We start from the raw sequence: 9,895 nt of genomic DNA on the forward strand, positions 1-9,895 counted from the left end.
TGTTCGGACCATAGGTTCAAGCTTACAACTACAGCTGTTGGCTATAATTGTGCTGGGAGGGCCCTGCCCTCCAAGCTGGGACTTGCACGTGGCAATGAGAGGACTGTGCCCTCTCATCAGTCCAAGGCTTGAACCTGTCCAAAACACTGTAGCTGCTCCCCACACAGAGGCAAACATAAATGGATGACATGATATATTTTATAAAAATAGCATACTGTTTAGGAACCAGCTCTTTAGAAATATATATTTCCCATGTTAACATATATACTTCTTTTGTCCTATACGTTTTGTAGCCACGCAGTATTCCAAAGCACATAGATATACCGTAATTAACAAGTTTACTATGATTGGCCATCTAGTCTCCATTTTTATTCTGGTGGTTATTATTATAAAGAATGCTACAAAGGACATCGCTGTGCACGTATTCTTCTGCACTTGTCCAATTGAATCCTTAGGGTAAGAATTCCTACAGGTGGAACTGTTGAGTCCAAGACTCCCTTGGGAGGACTGTCAACAAAAAACTGAAGCAGGGATGTTGAATTCTGTCATATAAAAGTCCATTTCCCCACGTGGGCGTTTCTTGAATTCCACTTGGGCGTCTATGACATTGCATAGTGGTTCGGGGAAGTAGGGACTGCCTTTTCCCTGAGAAATCATCTCTCCGCTCTGTCCCCATTGGGCTTCCTCTGGGGACACACCATGCCTGTGTGATGAAGTGACACTGGTACACAAGGAAGGTGGAATTTTACTGGGTTAATGCCTACCGAATTCCCTGGGCCAGCAGAAAAAGACTATAGCAAAACCTAGGATGGCCCAGTACTGGGTGCCCCACAGTGGGCAACACACGTGTGGACACGCGAAAGGTTTTCTTTTGTGAAAGGTTTTGTTCTTGTGTGGACAAAGGAAAAATGCAATGGACCCTTCCTAAAGAGACCAAAGGCTAGGAGGGACTTGTGGAATCATCTAACCCCGTGCCCTGGAGATAGGGAAACTGAAAGACTCATAGCATAAACATTCCAGTAATCTTTCAATGAACCAAGAAATGTCACACACAGTGAATCAGCCAGTTCAGGGCAGCGTTGAACATACTCCCAATTTTTTTTAATCCTCACTTGAGGATATGTTTTGGGTTTTAAAAATTGATTTTAGAGAGAGAGGAAAGGGGTGGGGGATGAGAAACATCCATCGACTGCCTTCCGCACATACTCTGACTGGGGATCAAATCCACAACCTAGGTATGTGCCCTGCCCGGGGAATGGATCCCAAAACCATTTTGGTGTATGGGACGATGTTCCAACCAATTGAGCCACCCGGCCAGGGCTGAACATACTCCAAATTTTGACGCCTAGTACAATTCTTATCCTCCTCACCCTGTGTACGAAACTGGAAATCAAGATCTGAGATCAGCCCAGCCAGCATGGCTCAGTGGTTGAGCATCAACCTATGAACCAGAAGGTCACGTTTTGATTCCCAGTCAGGGCACATGCCTGGGTTTCCGGCTCGTGTGGGCGGTGCAGGAGGCAGCCAATCAATGATTCCCTCATTAATGATGTTTCTATCTCTCTCTCCCTCTCTCTTCCTCTCTGAAATCAATGAAAATATGTATTTTTTAAAAAAAGATCTGAGGTCACATCCCAGCTTACACATGACCAGACGTGTGCTGAGGTTGGCTCCTACCGGCTCTCAAGTGCTGATGGAGCACATCTCATCCCAACTCAGTGTTGAGCGATGCCATGTTAGTAGCTTGAAATCTGCCACGTGGGTAAATTTACATTACAGAAACCAGCAAAAGCCACAAAACGGGCTTATTCACCTCCCTGCAGAGCCAAACATTCCTCAGCACATCACAGGTCACAATCTAGATGTGAAAACCATGCGCAGTGGACCTGGGCTCCTCACCTAACCTAAGGACAGCATTATAATTCTCCGTGGTCCATTATAATTTTCACTCCCAAATCCACCACAGCCCCTTCGGTACTAATCAATGCGCCAGTAAATGTTTGCCTGAATGCCTGCTGTCTGCCAGGCCCCGGGCTGAGCTCACAGCACCATATCCCTGTGAGACAGTTATCAGTTCTGTCTTACAGTTGGGGAACCTGAAACTCAAGAGACTCCCAATGACTTTTTAATTACAGACTAAAGCCTGTCTTAGGGTGGTATTCCCCAGATGTTGACTCTAAGATAAGGGTTCAAGGGCCAGTGGAAGGCAGTGAGAAAGTGCACAGGGAAGGGAAGGCAGCCAATGGAGGGAGCCAGTTACCTGTGAGCCAGCAGACAACATGCCCCGAAGTTACCCCAACCAAGAGGCGAGGGAGCTGGAGTGTTTATGCACCTTCTCCCATCAGTCATTGCTCGAGGCCAAAGGAACATGGGAAGGGTGCTGACATTGGTCAATGCCACGCTGCTAGGAAATGGACAAATACAATTCAACTCCCAATTCAACACTGTTTTCATTACGCTTGAAGAAATGAGCCATTAATCAAACAAACACTCAAACGAGTGCCACTTATGGGTAAACTTGCTGGTGAAGTATACTTACTTTGTCCAAGCACTTCGGGTGGACATGTCCAAGGAAAGCACAGGGTATCTTTTTACCAATTTCTATTACTAAAATAGAAAAGCCCTTCTAAGTTCCTTTGCTCTTCCCTCGGGAACAGGCCAAATGCCCTTCCCCATCCCCTTCTCCTGTGAGAGGCTGCCCTCTGAGGTTCAGCCACAATTGCCTTGGGCAGGAGTCCTGAGCCCCAAGCTGTCATCATCCCAGCAGCTGCATCAACCTGTGATTACAGGCTTAGCCTGCCATCCGAGGGATGACCAACAATGACCCCTAGTCCCCCAGCCAGTCGAGGCTGAAGACTGTCCCTGTTTTCTGTGTCCTGCTTTCCCTCTGCCTCCTGCCCCATCCCCACCCCTCAACGTCCTTCATGGGAACCCACAAGCAGGCCAGATAAATAAAACCACAATCATGGGTCTGTGGGAGCATAACCCATCTTAAGATTTATTTTAAATTCTTCTGGAGAGGCAGGGAGGTGTTTAAATAGGACAGTGTGTCATTGGGTAAATCACTGGACCATATTGTGACCGGTGCGGGGAGAGGACCACTGCCCTGGTTTTACAAACCCAGCTGTAGCAGTTCTCAGCAACTACGGATAAAGACAGAGACTGGGGGTCTTGTTCCATTCCAACTGCACAGCGGCGACCTGCCCAGGGTTTCACTCCGAGGGAGAGGAGAAGGAAACGTGGGCAAGTCCTGGAGCTGCTCTTAGAACACCCAGTTCGAATCCCCTTCTCTTCATGGGGTTCTCTGGCAATCTGGTCCTGATTCTACACCCCACCTCCCAGTGAGCACACTTCCCGCCAAAGTACCCTAGACAGGACTAAAAGCAATGATCAGGCCGAGGTCCTCTGGTGACAGGACCCCTTTCTGGCAAGGTCCAGAGTCCAGCCCTTGGCACCCCGCAGAGATGCCAGGATGTGTGCTCCTGGGCATCTCTCTAGCCCACTCTCTCAGCCATTCCTAAGCCAGTGGTTCTCAACCTTCCTAATGCCGCAACCCTTTAATACAGTTCCTCATGTTGTGGTGACCCCCAACCATAAAATTATTTCCGTTGCTACTTCATAACTGTAATTTTGCTACTGTTATGAATCGTAATGTAAATATCTGATATGCAGGATGTATTTTCATTGTTACAAATTGAACATTATTAAAGCATAGTAATTGCTGCAACCGGTTTGGCTCAGTGGATAGAGCGTCGGCCTGCGGACTGAAAGGTCCCGGGTTCGATTCCGGTCAAGGGCATGTACCTGGGTTGCGGGCACATCCCCAGTGGGAGATGTGCAGGAGGCAGCTGATTGATGTTTCTCTCTCATCGATGTTTCTAACTCTCTATCTCTCTCCCTTCCTCTCTGTAAAAAATCAATAAAATATATTTAAAAAAAAGCATAGTAATTAATCACAAAAACAATATGTAATTATATATGTGTTTTCCGATGGTCTTAGGCGACCCCTGTGAAAGGGTCGTTCGACCCCCAAATGGGTTGCGACCCACAGGTTGAGAACCGCTGTCCTAAGCCGTTTACCACAGAAGGCAGACACAAATCTTGGCTCCAGGGCACCAGGAAATAGACCAAGAAATCCAAGCAAAACCAGCAGATGACTGAAAAGTCCCAAGTAGGCCAGTGCATCAGAGAGTTGAGGAGGGCTGAGGGATCAAAAACAAGGTGTAGGGCATCTACCACTCCCAAGATAACACAAACTGGAGAGAAGGCCTGAACCCCCAAACAGAAGCCAAGCAGAAAAGCAGAGAGGTGAGTTATGGAGCCCCCAGGGCAGGGGGAGACCACCCTCAGGAAGGTGGGGTGCTGCCAGCTAGAGATGCAGCAGGTGCAAGTGCTGCATATGCCCTGGCCCACTCAGCCTGGTGGAGAAGGTATACCCCACCTTCCCTAGGAGGAGGGCATGACTGGGGGCTCCAGATCCCCTGACCTCCCCTCAGCCAGGCTCCCCAAAGGTGCCCCTCATCATTCTAACAGATTTCACCAGCATAAAAATGAAGCCAGAGGAGCATGGGATATGTGTAGGCTGCACCACACAATTATCCGATCTCCCCAATACTCCACCTCTGCTCTCCCATCTTCTGAAGCAGGAGCAGGAGTCACCCCCAGCCTCTCCAGCCCAGACTCCCAGGTGCCCCGCAGGCTGCTTGCTATGCCTCCTTCTCCCAGAGCAAGAACTATTCTCTTTCCAAAATACCCCACCTCTCTGAGCTCAACCATCATTTGAGGCCCTCCCTGTTCTATCTACCCCCCTCCCCCCCTCCAGGTTCCCTGCCCCAGCTCCTAGGCATCAGCTGGCCTGTCTAGAGGAGAAAGCACAGCTGGTGCGCAGACTCATGGCCCCACTCCAGGGTCTCTGTTCCCCAATGGGCACCTCCCACGCCAACTCCACACTTTGTCCCGAGGACACTGCATTTGGACACAAGCTAAAAAGAAAGACCTCTCCTCAAACAACGCAATAAATATGTCTCAGTCAAGAGAAGTGTCTCGAATTTTTCAGACCCCCCTGCAGAAAAAGTTCCTGGTAGGTAAATATGAACTGATAAGTACCATCATTCCAACCCCAGATTCCTCATCCAGATAATCTGGAAAGAAGGCTCCTGGCTCTGGCTGAGGCAGCTGCTCAAAACAATCATTGTTTCTAATTCTTTCCTCCCATTGTACCAAGATCAACTGTGGCAGGAACTGAGTCCCGCTCCAGGGCAAATTGTTATCGGTCAGCTCACTGGTTCAGACGTTCATTCATTACACGTAAGGGACTCACTATAAGCCTGGCCGGCTCTGGACACAGCCTCTGGCCTCTGGGAGAACACGTTCTAGGGCCCAGATTCCGGCCACCTGGGAATGAAGCTCATGGCAGCCGGAGAAACCTTCTGCTCAGTTCCTCCTGTCACGAAGGTGCAAAGGTGCTGCGAACCACCCAGGCCCCACTGAGCGCCCTGGGGCAAAGAGGGGACCCTGGGCCTCCCAGCCCGGCCACAGCGCTGCGCGGCTGTCCCCGGTTCCTCCCAGTTTAGAAGCTGAATGCAAAGCAGGCGCTCAAAATGCAGAAGTGGCCGCGTCCGCCCAAGGCACCTGCCTCTCTCGGGCGCCGAGGACGAAAAGCCGAGGTCCCCTAGACCTCAAGCACTAGCTCCGGAGGCGGGCGGGAGACCGCAGAGGGGAAGTGCCCCGAGGACCAGGGGCCCCTGAGCCCTTGTGGAGGCAGAGGGAGCCCGGGGGGGGGGGGGGCGGGGAGCGTGGAACCCGCCTCTGAGGAACGAACTGTCCATTGGGCCGGGAAGGAGAGGACCGGATTGGAGTCGGGCACTCACCAGGGCTGTGGGGGCCTCCCCTCCCTGCACCTGCCGCCCTGCCCCACCTCGCCAGGGAGTCGCCGGGACCCCGGGGACGGGGCGGAGGAGCCTTCCAGCCGCCGCCCAGGTTGCGGAGAGAAGGAAGGACCCCCGGGCTCGGGGCGGGAGGACGAACTTGGAGCCACAACTTTCTCCGGCCCGAAGCCAGGTCGGCTGGGGTTCCAAGCCTACGCAGTCCCTGGGGAGTCCACACCCCCCAGAAACCCCACGGGAACCCCCAGCGGTTGGGCGAGGAGGGAGGACACCGCGAGGCAGGCGAGGAGAGAGGGGCTGACCTGGACCCGGCCGTGCGGGGAAACTTTCGGGGAGGCGGAGACTGGCAGGGGAGAGAGGACCGCGGGGACCCCGCACCCGGCGTCCCGCGTGCTGCGCCCGGAGCCCCGCGCCCCGCGCCCCGCGCCCAGAGCCTTGCCTGCGTTCCGAGCCCGCAGCATCGCGGAGACCGTAGGTTGGAAGCGGGGTGCCGCGGCAGGGGGGCTGCTCCAGCCGGCGCCTCGGTCAGCCTTCAGCGGGTTCGGATCAAATCCGGCGGGGCGGGGCAGGGTTGGCGACCGCCACGAGATTGGGGGTCGGACGCACCGCCCTCCTCGCTCCCTCTCCGCCCCTCCTTTAGCGGTCTGCCCGCCCCTAAGCCTTTATCTTCCCCTATCCGGTGTGATCATCCTCCCTCCACTTCTTTCCTGAGCTCTCCATCTCTCCCCACACCCCTCTCCCCTCGCCTTTCTTCCTCTCCTGCTCTCCCGCCTTCCCCCTCCCCCTTCCCCTCCCCCCGGGGGGCGGAGCCTCTCCCCTCCCTCCCAGACAATGGGGTGGCTGAGCGTCCCCTCCTTCCCTGCCTTTGAGTCAGAGCTGGGACTGTCAGTGCCTCTTCCGGGCTCTGGGGGAGCGGGGAGTGGGGGGCGGGGGGGGGGTGAGTGCGTGGAGGGGGTGAGTGTGCGAGGGCGGGGAGGATGCGCTGGTTTCCCTCCCCCATTCGCTCTGCCCTCTCCAAGAGGGATGGGGTCTTGGCCCCGCGCTGTGACAGCCACTCGCAGGGAACAGTCACGCTGTCCTGGGGAGCCCACCTCGAGCACCCCGGATTTCCCAGGCGAGCATGTAGGATTTTTTTTTTTTTCCTCCTAACACACAGGCTTATTCCAAAAAGGGGTTGAGCCGAGCAGGAGCTAAGCCAGGTCCCTTCGACTTGGCGGGCTGGCCGACGTGACAATAACGTGAAGGAGGCCAAGTGTCTTTGTCCACCTCTCACCTCCCCCTCTTATCCATCCCTGGACCTCCAGGGGCTCTCGGTGCATAGGAAGCCCTAGAATATCTCAGCTGCCCCCAGCGGGGCGTGGGGGGCGGCGGGGAGGAGGATTGGGAACTTATCTGCTTCTTCCCTATTTTCAGAATTCTCCTCCCACATACATACCCCAATTCTGAAGAGTCAGTCCCCCCGCCAGAAGGGAAGGGGACCTAAAAGTGGATGGTAGCCAGCCCCTAAGATACAGCAGGATCAGCTCATCCCTCCTGAAAGCCAAACATTCTTCACTAAATTCATTGTTTGGATCTTGGAATGGGTCTCCCTTAGAAACAATGTTAACATGGTGATCTGCTTCCCAGGCCAGCCACAAAAGTCTTTTGAACCTAAAGCAGCTGTAGGGTGGTGCTGAAAACTGTGCCAGCTACCCAGGAACAAGGAGGCCACTGACCAGCTTACAGGGGGGGGGGGGGGGGGGGAACCTGGTTCTTTCCCCTTGAGCTATGAACACAAGGTTCTCCCATGAAGTCCCATTACTATATATTAGTTAAGTTTCTTTGCAGGTAACATGAGCACCCTCAGGGGAATGTATTCTGAGAACAGGAGGGTTTCCCTATAGCCTCTGGGTCAGGATTGCAGGAAAAGCTTAGTAAGAGGCAAATCAAGAGCCTAGAGGGCTTCCAGTAACACAGGAAGTCTTCTGTTAGGGGCCAACTCTTCCCTTTCATCATAGACGGGCCTTTTCTGCACCCCAGACACATGACAAAGGGTGGCAATTACTTTCATCACTGGGGTTTGGAGCTCCCCTGTTGAAGAAAGCCACCAGGTGAAGCTAGAATTCCTGAGTCTCTAGTCCTATCTCCCAGAAGAGCAACTCATTGGCCCAGGTTGGGTCAGGTGACCATCCAAAGCCCAATCAACTGGAGACAGGAGCAGGCTTAACTTGTTCAAACTAGACTGCTAGGAACCCTAGCCATATACCCTGCTTAACACAAAATCCACTCCCCTCCACTTGTACTCTCCATGGTGGTGAATAAATCAATTGACTGATTAGTTCAAGACACCAGAAACCATCTTTCTTTTAATCAATTTCCCCATATGGGAGCCACAGGAGAGAAAGGAATAGACCTTTATCCTTCAAGGCAATATAGGGACAATACATCTGTAACAAGGATAATATTTTGCAAACTAATACATTGAAGACTCCCCCACCCCCTTAAGCCCTGCTTCTTGCAGCCTTCCACCCCCAGGGACTGGGCCAGGAGGCACACGGCCTCAGGAAAGCAGCAGATAAGCATTGCCTAGAACCAGTCATTTAATAGAAATGCAATGCAAACCACAGAAGAATTTGAAAACTTTCTAGCTGCATTAAAATTAAAAAAAAGAAACGAGTGAAATTAATTTTAATATGTTGTATTTAAACCAAATGTTATCATGTCAATGTGTAAACAATATAAAGAAATCTTCATGAGGTGTTTTATATTCTATTTTTCTAACAAAGCTAAAATCAGGGGTGCATTTACACACATCTCAATTCGGACATTAAATTTACATCAAAAATACTTGACCTGTATTTGGGGTTTATAAAAGTTCTACTTGAAAAAGTAGAGGTTTCTCAATAACTGAATTAAGTATTCATTTTTTTTAAATTAAAGTTTTAATTAAGATTACATAAACTTAAAATTCAATTCCACATTTGAATTTTTAGTCACATTTCAAGTGCTCAGTAGCACATGTGGCTGGTGGCTACCATATTGGGCCTGCACAAGTTTAGGAAGCAAGGACGTCACCGTTTACAGAACAGTAGCAGAAATGTCCAGCACGGCCAGACAGAAAATTATTTTCCAGATTCCTTTATGTCCCCCTATAACATCTCAAGAGGCAGCTTTTGCCAGTAGATTCTGTTTTATGCCTGAGTAGAAGCAGGCTATGCAGAGAAGAAGTGGGTGTCCAAAGCCCACTCTTCTGCTCCCAGTAGATTCTAGGAGAAGGGAGGAAGCAGGGGACACAGACAGTTGGAAATGCCACATCTACTCGGTTTGTGGCCTTCGACCAGAGTGAAGATGTACGTTGAGGGGTGAATGGAGTTCCGGGAATAGAAGAGAGAAGACTGCCACACTGGCTGCTCTCCCCTGTTCTCAGGCACTGACCAAGGGGAGGGGGCAGCCTCACTAAGGTCAACTTAGTAGATCACCACGGCTACATAGAGGGAGGGCCTGGGTTTCGCTTTTGGAGTCTCTTCACAATTCCTGCATGGCATAGACATGATGCAGAAGGTCCCACTTGCTCCCAAAGACCAGAGGCCTCAGAAGGAGACTAGAGTGTGAAGCACGGGCCTTCCATAGGGCCTGTTTGGGTTCCCTCAAAAGCAGAACCTGAGACAAAGACATGGGTGCAGGTTGTTTACTTCAAAGTTGATCCCAGAAAGCAAGAAAATGAGACAGGCAAGGAGAAGAAGCTAATAAAGGATGCACAACTGGGGCTCCATCCCTCTGGGGACCCTCTCAGGAACTGTGTAAAATTAGTCTCAGAATTGTCCTTTCTGTAGGTCAGGGGGCTGGGGCATTTATCCGCTGAATCTCACCCCTCACCAGCTGAGGATTACTCCTGGGAATGCTCTACTTACCTCTTCTAACTTCCTGGCTGTGTGGACATCTTTGGCCTCCAGAAAACATTTGAGGCAGAAGAGCAGGAGCCGCTGTCATTGGCACTTGAGGTGGAACTAGTCATTGTGCATGTAGCTGCC

At 51.6% G+C, this 9,895-nt stretch overlaps 1 protein-coding gene across 1 annotated transcript in view; it reads right to left on the reverse strand.

The window, feature by feature from the left end:
* The window catches only part of RASSF2 (Ras association domain family member 2), a 38,228-nt gene extending 31,878 nt beyond the window's left edge, over window positions 1-6,350 (reverse strand). Inside the window, exon 1 of the mRNA XM_006096429.3 lies at window positions 6,325-6,350. The gene's annotated coding sequence lies outside the window, so the exon portion shown is untranslated. The remainder of the gene's footprint in view (window positions 1-6,324) is intronic.
* Window positions 6,351-9,895: the final 3,545 nt, after the last annotated feature.

The sequence above is a fragment of the Myotis lucifugus genome, unplaced genomic scaffold, assembly GCF_000147115.1.
Source record: "Myotis lucifugus unplaced genomic scaffold, Myoluc2.0 scaffold_178, whole genome shotgun sequence".
Lineage (NCBI taxonomy): Eukaryota > Metazoa > Chordata > Mammalia > Chiroptera > Vespertilionidae > Myotis > Myotis lucifugus.